Consider the following 14,338-nt stretch of genomic DNA (forward strand, 5'->3'; position numbering starts at 1 on the left):
TTTTCGAATATTAAGCTCCAGGTAGTCACCAACAAATTCACACATGTTCAGACAATTAAGGCCAATTCATGCAGCTGTAGATTGAAGTCAAGCTGAAAGATGCCACAAATTGAGTCCACCCATTACTCCATCAGGGCAACACAATGTACATTCTGAGTTCTTCAAAGTAAAATGACTATTATTACTACTGTTGTTGATGTAGGCATGTTCTATTGACAAATTGAATGTGTGAACTATGTGGTGTATTATGGTGACACTGAGTCCATAAGTGAAAAAAAGTTATCAGCTCTCGAAAACTGGTTGTTGACCGTATCCTAGACCGAAGGTGAAGTAGGAGAGAAAACAAGGCCATAAAAAGTGCTCATGATGGACTGAAAACAGTCAAAATAGTGAAATGGCAAAATAAATGTGACAAAAACTGAATTAAGGATAAAAGTGGGAAAGCCCAAAATCGATCTCCCAATGTGCACCACGTGACAAAAACACGAGCACAATAAAAATCAGTGCGTCCCAAAAGGTCACTCGTACTATGGCGACAAAAGCAAATAACACTCACATGCCAAGGCGTCATTACAAGTTTGCTGGTCCGGTAATAAAGTGCTGGCAATAAAATTTACTGTCACTTTATTGGACCAGGGATGGAGGATTTACCTCTAGCTAAGAGCTGTAGGTAAAGCTGACCCCTAAAGGCAAGAAAACGGCTGGTATTACCGGCACAGTAATACTGTTGCCAGTAATACCGGCAAAATCCGCCCATGAAGTCCTATGGGACTCCATGAAATGGGGATGTACTGTTTAAACCGGCACTTGTAATCTGCCGGAAGTACCGGCAGACAAGTGACGGTAATGGTATTACCATTTGCCAGTATAACAGCAGTATTAAAGCTCGGATACCAGCAATCTAAACACTGAAACATCAGTGTAAATAATTCTGGGATGATAGGCAAACAGAAGCATGAAAAAACAATACTTTTAACATGCAGGACCATCATTGCGGAAAATGTAAGAGTCAATAAACATGGTCAATATACAGAGGAAAATGATTACATATAAATTTCTTGGGGATACCGAGCACAAACCCGTTGATCACTATTCGAAATGCTGCATGCAGTGTATGTCAGCCAGAGAAGGAATTGTTACTTCAATATGGGCAGTCTGTGAACAGAGGGCGCAGGGGTGATAAAATTATTCATGCAGCCACAACTCAAGAAGTGTGGCTTTTGTTATGATGCTACAAATTGGGGTCTAGTTTAGCATTGACTTTGAATGAATCGCAGTTACAGTCAGCAGAACCTTCCCACAGTAGGTGTTTGCAAAGACTTCTCAGTTGAACAACTATGTTGACAGGGCCAAATAATGACGTTTCCCGGAAGTGTATGCATGTTCGAGCCAGTAACCATGGATAAGAGTGAGCCGTGTGTGCACGGTCTTCCAGACATCATACATGCGCAAATGTGAGCGCCATGTTTTAGATTCTTCACCCAGGCCCCGCGGACAGAGTAAACGTTGGGCAACCTGCTGGCCAACCTTTTGCACTTACTTATTTCATGGTAACACACCATACTGACCAAATGTTACATAAGTCATCAGGCATAGCAACAGAGCTCTGATTTATCCAAAACAGATTAATTTATTTGTCCATTTTCCCAAATATTTTTTCTGTACTTTTTACGCCAATTTACATAAAATTCATCACACAATTTATTAAACCACAAAAACATATTCTCAAATAACACACATAGACAAAATCATTTGTGTCCAGGGGTTAGTAGCAACAATTTGTTTCATCTATACTGAACAAGTCCATCATTCAGAGCAGATGTTCAAAATGTTTTTTTTACACATTTCTTGAGCAGACATAAGCCACACATAACAAACACAACTAGTACATCAGGCAGAGTTTAGTAAAAATAACATAATTTCATTATACTCCAAACTCTCCTCTTCATTTCCTAGTGATTTAGTGATATACTTCTGTGTCGTGTTATGGAAGAAAAAAAATATATCCCTAGCGGAAAAAGACTAGTTAATTGATGGTATCTAGCCGGATCTTGGTCGACACAAAGTGTTTCGGCCCACTGCTTGAAGTATGCATATCCCCTGCATTCTCGTGTTGTTTATAGGATAACGAGTCCATGGTCAATAGTCATCCCTGTGTCTAATTGAGTCTCCGATTGCTAATCGTTAACACCTTCTCAATGCACAGTTACATCCAGTTCTGTTATATCGGAATTATGAGTACATCCTAGATATGCGGACTGGTACACAGTTAGCCTGAAGCTCCAGCATGAAACCAGGCTGTGTTGTTGGTGCTGTGCGTGTCTGACATTATTACGTGCAGCTGAGGTTTGAGTGTTCCTGGTCTGGTGTTTGGTTTGAGTATTGATAACAGGCGACAGCACATCATTGTCACGTGACGTGCAGGAACTTGCCTTACCAGATTCCTTACCTGATTTTACAGCGTAGTACCTTGACAGTGAAACAATGTCAGTCCATTTTTTATTTAATTTTTAATGCTACAGCATAAGTGCTAGTGGGCCAATTTTTCCAAGTCCAGGGTATTTGTTTACAGCGAGTGGTTGTGTGTTCCTATGCTAGTTTATGGTTTGAGTTGTCAGTTACACTGCATCACTGTCCCTTGCGAGAGATGAACGTGCTAGAGACCTCCCCTGATCGGATAGCGGAGTGCATACCTGGTAGAGACAAAGAGCAGGCCACTTCATAGCTTCAGAACATAAGTGCTAATAGGCCCTGGGTATTGGAGTTCTGGTCATTCCTTTCCAGACAAATAAAGGTAAGTATCACCTGATCAAAGAACACAGTGCATACCTGGTGACAGCCAAGATCACACCCAAACATAGATTCACAACATAAGTGCAACTATGCCCTGGGTATTGTAGTTCTGGTCATTGATTTCCAGAAAAATAAAGGTAAGCAACACTTGGTCAGAGAGATCTGTGAATACCTGATGCAAGACAAGATCAAGCCCAATCATAGTGCTAGAACATCAGCACTACTAGTCCTCCGGTTTGGAGTTCTGCACAGTTCCAGACAAACAAAGATAAAGATCACCTGGTCTGAGAGCTTAGTGCATACCTGGTGGAAGACAAAGATCAAGCCCAGTCACAGTGTAAGAACATAAGTGCAAGTCGGCCCCGGGTTTGGAGTCCTTGGCCTTCATTTCCAGACAGGTTTAAGGTAAACACAATCAAGGCCTTGGTGCATCAGTGCAACTAGGCATTCACTGCCGAACATGTAAGGGGCCAACAGGTTCATATCGTTAAACGTATTTGTTATTGGCAAACAGGTTCCGTGTTCCAGTCATTCTTACCTGCCCGCAATGATGGATTCCATGACCAGAGTGACGATTGTGGAAATAGGGCTGTTTTGCCGCACACAATGATCTCCGTTTTCTCTGGGTTCAGAAGGAGATGATTACTCGTCATCCAGTAATATGAGGAGGGACACACAGCTTCTAGGTGTTGATTGATTATTTTCCCACCCATTGACTGCCCATGGACATTCTAATCCCTATGATCATTCCCATCCAGCTCCTGCCCCTGCCCGCCGTAAACACATCCTCATGGGAACACTTTGACCTCACTTTAATCAAGCCTTACTATCAGACTCTACACTCAAAGTGCCTGCCAGTGTTTTTTCAACACAGTCTTTTGAGAGTTAATGACTTAATTGGAGTTGTAAACCCACTACTGGTGTAATAAAATTTTCTTAACCATGTTGCCGTCAGCCACTCGATTTATAAGCACTATGCGTGTCCTTCACTGAAGTCCTGTTAAAAACAAGCATTGGAAAAGCGAACAGGCATTTGCCCGGCACTGCTATTAGATGCCCAGGTACTAGCACCATTTTGTACCTGGTGCCATCAATAGCCAGTTAATACAATTACGGCAGTGCCTGGCAAGTGCCTTTCCCATGCCTACAGAAAAGCCCAAACTGTAGGGTAGCTAGTGCGGGATAGGGCTACTTCTCTGCCTGGCATCCTCCGGTACAATGCAGTCGCAATGGAGCAACGGACCACTGTAGAGCTCCTGGGCGGCTTCCCGCAGGTCATGGTCACGTTGCTAATTACTCATCGCCAATTGTAATGGGTGAGCCGCAAACAGTTATGTTTATATGTATATTTATGTATGCATAGGGATAAGAAAGAGCTCTGCACGTCTGCTCCTTCCTCTGCTGCTCCCAACCGTCCTCCTATGACCTCTGGGGATTCTGTTCACACTCCAACTACTGGTATCCAAGGATACCACACACTCCTTAGGCTAAGCTATCCGCACAGACTAAACAATACCCCCTTACAATAAATTGTGATGTGGGTCATTTCCAGTTAGTTCAGTAATCAGATTGGTTCTTTTGACACTGTGGTGTTCTTTTGATTCTGTGGCATCTTGGGAAATCCATCCCTGACACCCTATGTGACAATTACTTTCTGTGGGGTGTTTATCTCAGATTACAACCTCCCATGGACTACTCTCCGACGTGAGTAACATCACTGGAAGGCTAGTTCAGTTGAAATGAAAATGCTACTTAAAACCATGCTTTGTAACCACTTCTCACACTTAAAACTAGTAACTCTGGATTTGTGTGAATGAGCTATTTTCAGGCATCTGGGTTATGGTTCTACAGAATGAACAAGGTCAAAGTTAGAATTTCTTTTCAACATGTCAAAACATGCTGCTATCTGTAGGCCACAGATAAAATATATACATATATATATACAAATAATACAAAATAAAAGCATTTGGGTTGCTGCATGCCTATATCTCGGAACAATTACTTATGCGTCTCAATGCTAATTGAAAAGATATAAGGAGTCCTGCTTTCGTTTTTCTTACAGAACAGATTCTAGCAAACTTGCAGTAACAGTGTACAGGAGCAGTTCTGATTCTTGGGAGGGAACAGAATCAATTTACAGCTGGCAATAATAATTAACATTTACCACAGTTCACAGACTCCTGAGATCAGAGGTGACTTTGCATATGTCCGGGAAAGCTAATAATGTTTGCTGCAATTGATCTCCACTGACAACTAGGTATTGGGGCTTTCGATCATTTCGAAATGATTCTCTACCTTTGACTCTTGGCCAGGAAGATCAAAAAAGGTTTTGTCTTCAGCTGATGAGATTTGTCAGTCGCAAAGCCATTTCCTTTAATCTATTACAATAACCATCTCCTCTCATATCGTATTGTCTTCTATATCGTAGTAAAGGTTTATGGCCTTGAGTATGTAAGGAGTTTCAACTATTGCACTTGTCCTTCTGATTGTATGTGGGCTTGGCAGCTGGCATGTTGTAGGCTGAAGAGGAGATAATAAAGGTGTTCAGGGTAGCATGGGAGTATACATTGATGCTTGGTGCATATGTTTCTCAGTCACTGCTTGGTGTTGAATTAAGGCAACTCTTCATTAAATTTTGAGGGATTTAGTTCTATTTTGACATCCCTCATCATTCCAATTTGGAAACTTTATAAGAGAGTTTGCTTTTAGTGGACATGTTTTGTTATTTTCATCTGAACATGTACAAAGTGGAATCTAACCATAATTAACAAGAGCACTTTACAGATAAAGGCAAAACCAGATAGACAAAAGAGACACTGGCAACTATTAAGAGGCAGATAAACAAAGATAGAGTGCTAGGATAACCAATGCAGAGGAAGGAAGGTAGTTATAAGGGAGAGTCCTGGACTAAGCTGGAAAGTTTCCATTCATGCTGTGCTCAGAAGAGGAGGAGAACACAGGGGATTTCTAAAGGTGCTTAAAGGAGAATCAGTAAGAGTCAAGGAAAATGTCTGCATTCAGGAAGTTAGAGTATGGGAGCATGTAGCTGCTTTTGGGTATGTAATAGCATCTTATACTAAGATAGAGTACATGCTTGCTGCAAGTGGCGATTACAGGCAGTACAAGTTGTTACTTGGTGGAATGCAATTGCTTTAACGTCAAAATTACTAACTTCAAGCTAAACACTGCCTGCAAAAGTCAGAGTGCACAGGGATTAGATAGTTCAACTTCCTAGAGCCAGATGTGGACGATTAATGGAGTAGAGTATGGAGGGAGGAGATGGGGAGGGTAACACGGACATTGGCATTGTTTAATCCTGAAAAGAACATGAAAGAGACATAAATACTAAGCCAAATGCTTATTTTGGCTTTTCAAGTAGTTGGAATAAACATGATTTAGTGAGTTTACAGATTTTTGTTTTGAAGTTTAGAGATGGGCCACACAGGACCCCAAGAGATTTTGTAGAGGTGGGGGAGGGGTTTCCATCAAACGAGAAATATAAATGCACTCTTGAATGGGAGAAAATGAGAGCATTAGGAGAAATTCCGTTTTAAAGTGATTGAAGAGGCAGCACTAGATACAGTCTAGAAAAGTGACATTTTGAGAAGATATTGACGATAGTGACTGCAGGGTAGTGTTGGGTTGTGTTACACTACTGATGAATGATTAATACCAGACATACCGATTCTTGATTTATGCCACAGGGCAGGTCCTGATGTTTTATCCAGAAAAGCCGCTCTCAATGAATTGGGACCCACTCAAAATGAAATATGCAAACCATTTGATAACCTTTGCCTTAATTGGCATGTGTGAAAAGCATTGTATTTAGTGTCTGGTGATCTTTTGTTTAAGTTGCAGAGGAATCTGAAAGCACCAGCCAGTAAATATGAAAGTAAATATTAACCAACATCAGGCAATCAGAGAATGTTGCCCACCGCCTGACGTGTGGTTGTGTGTATGCTGCAGTAGGGACAGAAGCAAACTTCATAATCGTATATCAAGTTTTGTGAGATGTGAGGTTCAGGTGTATGGCAAAACCCATTTCAATGAGCTTACATTGGATGAAGTGTCATGTGATCAGTCGGTAGATCTTGAGATCACTGGTGTGAAGGAAGGAATTCTTTAGGAACAGATAGTCTCGGGAGGATAGCTCAGGGGCCACACGCTCACCTTGAAAGCAAGACAACACGGAGCAACACAGGTTTGATCCACGGGCCCGTGCTTAGAAACATTTGGCTATTACTGTGTTATAAATAACATATTATAATTATAGACTCAGCTAGTATTCAGGTCAAAAGGGAAAATGTGAAAGTGGGAAGAAATGTTGATGATGGGGACCTAGAACTTGCAAAAAGATACATTTGACCTCATTACGAGTTCGGCGGAAACCTGCCGGTGCTACCGGTGGGTTACTGCTGAACTCGTAACACCGTTTGTACCACCTGATATCCCGGTGCCACCGGGACATTACAAGTCCCAGAGGGCCGGGATGTCAGGCGGCAGAAAGTATAAATCCCCATTCCCATGGAGTCCCAAAGGAATCCACGGGAATGGGGACACGTAAGCACCAGCACCATTTCTAATGGTGCTGGTGCTTCTTTGAAAACCATGCTTGCAGGGGCCGGTGCCCCTGGCAGGTCAGGTCTTCCAGGAGCAATGGTCCCTGCAGGCATAGTTGTAGTCTGGCAGTTAGGAAAGGGTGCCAGTACGTTAATACCGGCACCCTTATTTTCGGACCGCCAGACTCAGAATGAAACCCAATGAGGCCCAATGAGTTGTTTAAAGCTTGTGTTGGTTCTTTGATCACCTGATTATGCAATGACTTTTAGGTACAGGAGAGCCCTGAGAAGAAGACATGGGGATGGGGATAGGGTGCAGAGTGGTGCAAGAACATTATCTGAGGCTCCTTGAGATGGCATCATTGATTCTTTTGGAACCAAAAAGCGCACAACAAATGCATAGTGCTTGTCTGGAAAGTGGGAAAGAGTCAGGGTGGTATCAGAACCTAACAACTCAGAAGGATGTGGTGGTATCCTGGTAGATTGTTGTTGGTTGGTAGTCTGATTTAGCTAGTATGATATTATTTTCGAGGTCTTATACTTTCTTTGAGGAGGGGAAAGAATCCATAGAGCTTTGTTTGCACCATGGATACTCTGCATGGTATATATTCACAAACACTTCAGAAGTAAAAGGGTGCTAGTAGAAGTAGACCTACTTGTTAATCGCCCTTTAATTAAAAGGGCCAGAAGAGTAAAGAAAGAGATGAGTGTGTCTATATTTTGGAAATTGGAGGAACGTTAGCAGCCAACTTTGTCAATGAGAAGAGAGTTTTTGAAGGGGACAAGAAATGTTTTTATGGATGTATGAAAATGTGTAAGGGTTATGAGGAGAATAACTATTTAATATGTTTTTGATTGAGTATTGTAAAGAGCCACATACTGAAAGGATGCATTTGGATTACTGATGAAGATTGCAACTCAGAGGTGAGTGATATGTATAGTCGCATTGCTGTCATCATCATATTTTTTTAAAAGGCCATAAAATGTGCCTAGTTTTCATTAGCATGTACTCATAAAAGTTTGGGTTGTCCCTTTACAATCCCCTCCATGTTATTTTTTGTCAACCCACAGACCCATTAATAAAATATATTGGAAAGGCCACCTGCCATATGGATTACTATGGACTCAACCTTCTATTTGCAGTTGCAAACAAATATGCAGATTCAATAGGAATCCAAAGCATTTCTGCCTGTGACAAAATCGAATCTGGATGTAGATGCTGTTGGATTTGTCTGATGGATCAGATGAGGGTGACAAAAAACAACATGTTCTGTTTCTTTTCTCTTTTTGGTGTTTGGAATGTTTTGAGTATATTCACCGATTCCTACTTGCTAATATACATAATGGGGTATCTATATAAATATATATTTTGTGTATTCGGCTCTCAGTATTCATGTTTGTAAGTGGAGGTTACACCCTAAACCAGGAGTCTCCCACCTTTGGGTCTCCAGATGTTGTCGACAAAATCTCCCATCAGTCCTAGCCAGCAAAATCAATAGTGAGGACTCATGGGAGTTGTGATCGCCTTGATCACCGGCCCGGAGGGCCTCTCAGGGCGGGGAGGCCATCTCTAGAATAACGATGCACACACAGGCTAGTGCAGATCAAACACGTCTTTTTTTAACACATGTGGTGCAGTGACCCACTGCCTTCAAACCGGAACCCCCTCCCTAGCCCAACGTCACTTCTTGTGTTCCAACCCAAACATGGTCCTGCCCTTCACAACGATGAGGGAGGTCTGTCTGCCCTTATAGAACTACATGACATCGCCACCCTTTTTAACATGCTAGCTTAACTTACAGTTCACCCCTTCTCTTCGATCAGTCTGTGAGGTTTTATGTGGCATCGCTGAGCTCTCCTCGGTGGACTGGGTACACTGGTCTGGGTTGTATCCAATGGTTCTCTGTCACTGAATTTGTCTTCTGACTGCTCCCCGTCCCCCACATAGGAGTCATCTGATATTGGGTCACTTGAGTCACGTTGAGGGTATTGCCATACTGGAGGCAACGTACCCGGAAGCTTTCTGAAGTGGGAGGAGTTTCGAGTTATGGGTTCATGCTGCTCTCTGCTGGCGGTTATCATGGTTCCTTTCCTGTTAGTTACAACCAGTCTGTTCGGAGAAAATGTGGGGTCCTCCTTCCTCGTCCTTTGTTGATGCACCAGTACTTGGTCACCTATCTCTATGTCATTGTCTTTCACCCCTCATCGAGAGTCAGCTCGGTCCTTCATTTTCCTTTTCTCCTCCTCATCACAGTCACTTGCTTGTTGGTCTAGCAGGTTTGCCGGCCTTGCTGTGATGCCTTTTGGTAGTCAGGTTTGCACCGTCCTTTGGAACATAAGGTCGGAATGGGAGAATCCTGTGGTGCTGTGGGGAGTGTGACAGTACTCTCACAAGAGTTGATATAGGACATGTCCAAATGGCTTGTTGACTACATTCGCCACTTGCAAAGCCCTCTTGATGTTGGCCATGAATCTCTCAGCGAAACCGTTGGCTTGAGGCCATCTAGGTTTTATTCTTCTGTGTTGGAATCCCATGTATTGTGCTAACTGCTCAAAGTCCTGGCTGGTGAAAGGCGGGCCATTATCTCATTTGATGATCTTTGGGATTTTGTATGAGGAGAGTATGGGGTCAAGGTCTGGTATCACACATGTGGCAGATGTGGAATCTGTGATTTGAGCATCAGGAAATTGTGAGTGCTCGTCGATTGGTATGAGTATGTATGCTCCATTTCATAGTGGGCCAAAGAAGTCCACTGCTAGTTCTTCCCACACGGCTTCTGGGAGTGGTGACGTGCAGTAGGCTGGGTTGCGGAGATTGTGCCACTTGACAGCAGATGTCGCAACGGTTTATGATGTCTTTGCTAATGACATCGAGTTTGGGGAACCATACTTTTTGCATTAGGAGGTGTTTCATGGAGACTATTCCCCGGTAACCTTCATGTGCTAGCATGACCACTCTTTCTCTGAGTATTATCAGAAGGACCACCTTACATCCTTTCATGATGATTTGATCTTCGACGAGTGTCAGTTCATCTTTAACTAGATCCATACATTGTATGTCCTCTTGCACATGCTCTGCCTCTCCCTTTGCTTGTGCTTTTACATGTTTTATTTTTCCTGTTTTTATGCAGTGAGCCATGAGGGCTGGATCTTGTTCTGACTCTTTGTGGAGAGCGGCCCAGTCTATGGGTAGCTGTTGGAGAAGGCGTATGATGTAGTTAATGTATGCATCTGTGATGGAAGGACCTCACTGTGCTGGCCCTGTGGCGTGTCTTGACAAGTAGTCGGCTGGGTTATCCTCTTTGCCTGGTCGATGGATGATGTAAAATTTATAATCCTACAAGCGTAGGCCACATCGTGCTATCCTTGGTGGCATTCATGCTTTTCGATCACCAAAGATTGTCAACAGGGCTTGGTGGTCAGTGATGACCGTGAAGGCTTTGCCATAGAGGAACAGGTGGAAGTAGTCATATGCCCAGACAACTGACAGGCTTTCTTTTTCCGCCTGGGAGTATGACTTTTCTGTGTGTGTTAGGTTTCTGCTCGCATATGCAACGATAAATGTCTCATTGGGGTAAACGGCATTGCGTTGCGTCAGTATGCATCCTAGGCCAAGCGGGCTCACATCTACTATGACTTCATTTTTTTGGTCTGCGTTAAAGTATGCCATGTCTTCAGCGCTGGCAATGTTATTGCGGATGGCTTCAAAAGCTTATTGGCAGTCTACAGACTACTCAAATGGTTGGTCTTTCCTCCTGAGTAGCCTCAGGGGAGGGCTAATGTTTGCATAGTCCTGAATATACCTTGAGCAATAGCTCACAAGCCCGAGAAACGAGAGCAAAGGTCAGACACTGTCTGAGGTGGTTGAGCAGTGTTCAGTTCTGCAACTTTGTCATGGTCTGGTCGCATCTCTTTTTCTGAAAATATGTGTTTGAAAAATTTGAGGGACCCTTTCTGGAATTCACACTTGCTTTTGTTGAGGGTTAGTCCCGCTGCTTCGAGTGCTGAACATACCCTGTGGAGGGTGGCATCATGTTCTTCTTTGGACTTGCCGAATACTAAAACATCGTCTGAATAGTTGAGACAGTTTGGGACGTGCCTGATGACTTTATGATTCTCGACTTGGAAATGTTCTGTGGACGACGAGATGTCGAAACTGAGCCGCTTGTATTGGAAGAGACTCATGTGGTTGATGAAGGATGTGATATATCTGGACTCTGGAGGGATTTTGAGTTGGTGTTAGCCTTGTGTGAGGTCCAGCTTTGAAAAGAATTCTGCGCCATGTAGCAGGTAGATCATATCTTTCATCCTTGGAGCGTGGTGCCTTTCTCGCTGTATTGCCACATTCGCCCTCCTCATGTCCACGCATAACCTGATGGATCCGTTGGCTGACTTTTTGGGAACAGGCACTATGGGCAATAGCCAGGACGTGGGCCCTGTCACTGGTTCGATGATGCGTTGCTTTAGCAATTTGTCAATCTTTTCCTTAACTTGCCTTTGTACATTGATTGGTATGTCCCTGTAGTGTTGGGCTACGGCTTGATGTCAGGGTCATGTGTAGTTGGATTTTGCGATTTATGAGTTTTCCCAGCCCCTTGAATAGTTTTGGGAAAACCATTTCCATGTCCTCAGGTTTTGAGAAATACTTGTGGGCCATAAGCCGGTATAGGATGTGTACTGGGCTCATCTCTATGGCGGTTTTGAAACTGAGTATGCAGCCACTGTTGACTTCAGCCTTGAGTATATGTAGTTGGATTTTTGCCACCTGACACTTGTGGGTACATGTGGCCATGATGACGCCTTTGCAGGGTAATGATGAGTTTAAGCCATGGGGGGAATACATCAATGGTGGCTTGACAGAGTTTGGGAGGCTGTGGCAGTGCTTTTTAGGCTTCTTCACTTATAATGTTAACCATTGCTCCCGTGTCTATTAGGACGTCCAACGGGTTGTTGTTAACTTGCAACATTAGGGTAGGCCTGTGCTGTTTTTCAGTGGTGTTGTTAAGTGCCCAGACGTATCCCTATTTCCGTTGGTCATCACCCGAGGATACTGATTCACTACTGGACGGAGATCTCATTTCGATGTAGCGAACATATCTTTTTCAGCTTCAGTGTCTTGACCCATCTGGCGGTCTATGCTCCTCTCATGCCCGGAGTCTGCTGTATTCCTGCTCCTTCGTCTGTGTCTTCTGGGCTCACCTTCCGGTCCCTCGTCATGAGCGTCTGCTAGAGTGGTTTTCCGACGCTCCCTGTGTGATCTTGTGGTTGAGATTGGCAGGGGTGCGTTTTTGCAAACGGCATGAAAATGGTCATCTCTCCTGCAGCCGGCACATTTCTGTCCTAGCGCCGGGCATTCCCCAGTGTGCGAATATTCATAACTGCCCCCAAAGCTTGTGGCATTGGCGTGTCTGACCTACGCATTCATGGCTGCATGTAATTTGTTGACTGTCTCGCTTTCATTTTTTTTGGATTGTTTTGTAAATCTTACCCAGGTTGTCTAGTTGTGGCTCTATGGCTGCTTCCATTCGTGCTAGTGCTAGGATTTCCTCCAGTTACCTCTGTTTCTGTAGCAGCTTTTTCCTGAATTCCTGAGAGTCACATCTGGTGATGACCGGAGATCGCAGGGCTTCCTCATTGGAGTACCGATGGAATTCACAATGTTTTAGCTTTATTCGTAACCTCATGACAAAGTTGTCTAGGGATTCACTTTTGTCTTGGCGGGTTGTATGAAAGATGTGTCTCTCATAATCGTCATTGGTGTGTGACGGGAAGTACTCTGATAATTTCATGTGTAGGTCTTGAAAAGACGCTGTTTCGAGGTTGAGCAGTTCTCCCGCAATATCTCTGACTGTGTGTCCAACTGCCATGGACAATATATTCTTTAGCCTTGTGTATTTGATGAGCCCCACCGCTCCTACATAGAATTTGAAATCCTGCAGCCATTTTGCCCAACGTTGCTGGTGTCCTACAGGTCGAATGCGTCTGGCAGCTGCAGTACCTGTGTTCCTCCCACCAAGGGTAGGTGTGATGCTGGTGCTGAATTGCCATTTCCTGACATGTAGGCGACCTCATCTCCTGACATGTTTCCTGTGACTATCCTTTCTTTCTTTCTTCCTTAGATTTGTGTTTGATTTGTCCTCATACGCCTCTTGGTGGAAGCATTTTGCCATTTCCAGGTGCTTTGTGCACCCTGTGTAGTACCCAGCGGCATTCGTGCCCTGATGTTGCCCTTTTTCATGTGGGCTTCCCCTCCCCTGGTTGCGTGACGTGGGGGGAGGAGCTGCTCCCCGGCCGTGTGCTCTGGCTCCCTTTGATCCTCCCTTATGCTGCGTGGGTGCTTTCTTCCCTTTTTGCTACCACATACCTCGTGTTTGCTGTGGGTGGAGGGGCGGAGTGTGAAAAGAAAGACTCCGGTCTTCCTTGTAACAGGGTGTGAGGAGGCACGCCAACGCGCACGTGTCAAGCACGATGGCACCCTTCTAGGCAGTGCAGCCGCGGCTTTCCGAGCCGCACGGTTTAGTAGCTGACTTCCCAGTGTGCCGGGTGCTTCCCCCTCATTCAGCAGCCTTGGCAGCTGAGGCGTAGGTACCGCGCAGACCTCCTCGTTGCCAGTGTGATGGCTTTCCTCACCGACCCTGAGGGCCTCTCACGGAAGGGAGGCCATTTCTAGAATAGCGACGCGCACATAGGCCAACGCAGATCAAACACATCTTTATTTGCACACCTGTGACGCAGTGACCCACTGCCTTCAACCCGGAACCTCTCTCCATAGTCCAGTGTTACTTCCTGTGTTCCGACCCAAACATGGACCTGCCCCTCGCAACGATGAAGGAGGGCTGTCTGCCCTTATACAAATACATGACAGGAGTCATAGTCAAAACATCTGGGGAGCCACAGGTTGCAGGCCCCTGCCCTAAACCCTGCCTCACCTCAGCCACAATGTATAACCCTTCCTTTTACCCTATTTTATGGGGGTGGGGGGAACG

At 44.3% G+C, this 14,338-nt stretch overlaps 1 protein-coding gene across 2 annotated transcripts in view; it reads left to right on the forward strand.

Annotated features, from left to right (window-relative positions):
* FLT3 (fms related receptor tyrosine kinase 3) overlaps positions 1-14,338 on the forward strand; it is an 842,728-nt gene that overhangs the window by 260,300 nt on the left and 568,090 nt on the right. The gene's annotated exons all lie outside the window — the stretch shown is intronic.

Source organism: Ambystoma mexicanum, chromosome 7q (genome assembly GCF_040938575.1).
Source record: "Ambystoma mexicanum isolate Mex_15411 chromosome 7q, UKY_AmexF1_1, whole genome shotgun sequence".
In the NCBI taxonomy this organism is placed as follows: Eukaryota; Metazoa; Chordata; class Amphibia; order Caudata; family Ambystomatidae; genus Ambystoma; species Ambystoma mexicanum.